The 2,387-nt window shown below is 32.9% G+C and overlaps 1 long non-coding RNA gene across 1 annotated transcript; it reads left to right on the top strand.

The window, feature by feature from the left end:
- Nucleotides 1-1,957, top strand: LOC139857005 (uncharacterized). The gene is made up of 3 exons (XR_011762291.1): nt 1-418; nt 1,382-1,592; nt 1,806-1,957. It is a non-coding gene; the product is annotated as an uncharacterized lncRNA (long non-coding RNA).
- Nucleotides 1,958-2,387: the final 430 nt, after the last annotated feature.

A 2,387-nucleotide genomic window follows, 5' to 3' on the forward strand; every position in this document is an offset into this window, starting at 1 on the left:
TCTTGAGTTTGGGGGACTGATTTTCAGCCCTTGGATTAGTGGTGATCAATGGCTGAGATTAAATGGATCAAAATATATGAAATTTTGGGCGGAGGGGCAAAATTGTCATTTCAGCGCAAATCTTTTGTACACTCACACTTGGTATCGTTCATTCCTCACGCACACTTTTCACTTTCTTTTCTCTCTCACTCTCAATCGCATCTAGGGTTTCCATATCGATCATCAACAATCGCCATCTTCGATCAATATTATCTCGGATTACACAAGCTATCAAACGAATCATCATCACTACTCATCGATCTATAAGGAATGGCTAAATCAGGCTAATCTCCAGTTTCCAAACGTTCTTCGGCTAGAAAGCAACCGTCCGATAAAACAACAACTCCAGCTAAATCAGAATCTCCGGTCAAAGCCATAGGTAATTTTACTACAATATTCATCAATTAATCAAGTTTTTGCTCTATTTTCATTGTTTTATACATTTTTAGAGTTTTTATAGGAATTGCTTCGTGTTTGTTTCTTATATCTTAGGTTATTTTACCAGTATATTAGTTGCATTTGTTGTTGTTAAAAAGTTCAGTATACAATATTTTACATCATCATGTGATTTTTAGAGAAATCAATTGGCAGTCATATTTAGATGTTAGTAAATGCTATCACAAGTGATTGTTTGTGTTTCAATGTACCATTTAGGGTTTTTTTGTAATCAGGTTGTAATTGCTATTATTTTAATCACATCTGATTTTTACAATAAATCATTTGGTAGTCACATTTAGATGTCTGCAAATGCCATCACGTGTGATTGTTTACTGCTTTATTGTACCACTCGGGGTTTTCTTTAATAAGATTGTAATTTTCAGGGTTTTCAATCACTTGTGATTATACAGTGACATTACAAGAGATCATTTGATAGTCACATTTAGATGTTTGCAAATGCCATCACATGTGATTGTTTATTGTTTTATTGTACCACTCCGGGTTTTCTTTAATAAGATTGTAATTTTTATTGTTTCCAATCACTTGTGATTAAATAGTGACATTACAAGAGATCATTTGATAGTTACATTTAGATGTTTGCAAATGCCATCACATGTGATTGTTTATTGTTTTATTGTACCACTGAGAGTTTTCTTTAATAATATTGTAATTTTTATTGTTTCCAATCACTTGGGATTATACAGTGACATTACAAGAAATCATTTGGTAGTCACATTTATATGTTTTTGCTAATGCCATCACATGTGATTTGTTTATTGTTTTAATGTACCACTGAGGGTTTTCTTTAATAATATTGTAATTTTTACTGCTTTCAATCACTTGTGATTATACAGTTACATTTTGTTTTCCAATCTTTTTTGATTTACATGTTTTACATTTAAAGCTAATCGGAAACGCAAGTTTGATGCCGTTCCGGTTTTTCGTAGTCTTCCAGTTTTCAAGAACTGGAAAGGAGCCATTGGCGTATGTGCAAAGAAAGAGGCTGCACTTGGAGCTTTTGGTACTCTGGAACTTGCACCAGAGTATGATCCTGAACTAGATGGAGAGGGTTTCTAAAATTGGAAGATGAAAAGCATGACATTCATTCGGTTGAGGTATTTTTCCTTCTATCTACTATGTTTCTGATTCTGCTTGTTACCAATCACATGTGATTCTGTTTTGACAATCACATGTGATTCTGCTTTTGCCACTCACATGTTATCTATGCTTTTTGCCAATCACATGTGATTCTGCTTTGCCAATCACATGTGATTGTGCTTTAATTTACTGCATCACCTTATAATCTAACGTTTGTGCCTTATATGCAGGACTATTGTCGAGTTATCAAGGAGAAGTTTAAATTGGTTGATGATTTGAAGATGTTTTTGTAAAAAAATAAAATAACCGAAGGTTTGACGAATTACCCCAACGAGAAGACTTTTGATATCTTATCAAAGTAAAATGAATGGTTGAGGAATGGTTGAGGTTGATGAGGTGAAGGTACCGATGATGAGAAGAAGGAAGATGATGAGTAGAATTCAAGAAATCTCATGCGAAAGAAGACTACATGATGGTTGTTCTTTATGCACAAAAATCAAGAGTTGACCGTGTTGAAAAATCAAAGGAGTTGTTAGAAAAGTGAAGTGTTTTGTGAAAAATAATTTCATATTGTATTATTGTTGAGGTTATGTTTTATGTGTTAACAAATATGTTATTTTGTTAGCCAATCACTCGTGTATTTCTTTTCTATCTACTATTGTTGGATGATAAATGACAGTAATGGTTTAGATCAGGTTATGTTTGTTAGCCAATTAATTGTTATTGTTGGATGGTAAATGACAGTAATGGTTTACATCTTAATTTCTGTATTTCTTTTCTATATACTATTGTTGATGGTTTTCATTGTTGAT

Source organism: Rutidosis leptorrhynchoides, chromosome 7, assembly GCF_046630445.1.
Source record: "Rutidosis leptorrhynchoides isolate AG116_Rl617_1_P2 chromosome 7, CSIRO_AGI_Rlap_v1, whole genome shotgun sequence".
NCBI lineage: Eukaryota > Viridiplantae > Streptophyta > Magnoliopsida > Asterales > Asteraceae > Rutidosis > Rutidosis leptorrhynchoides.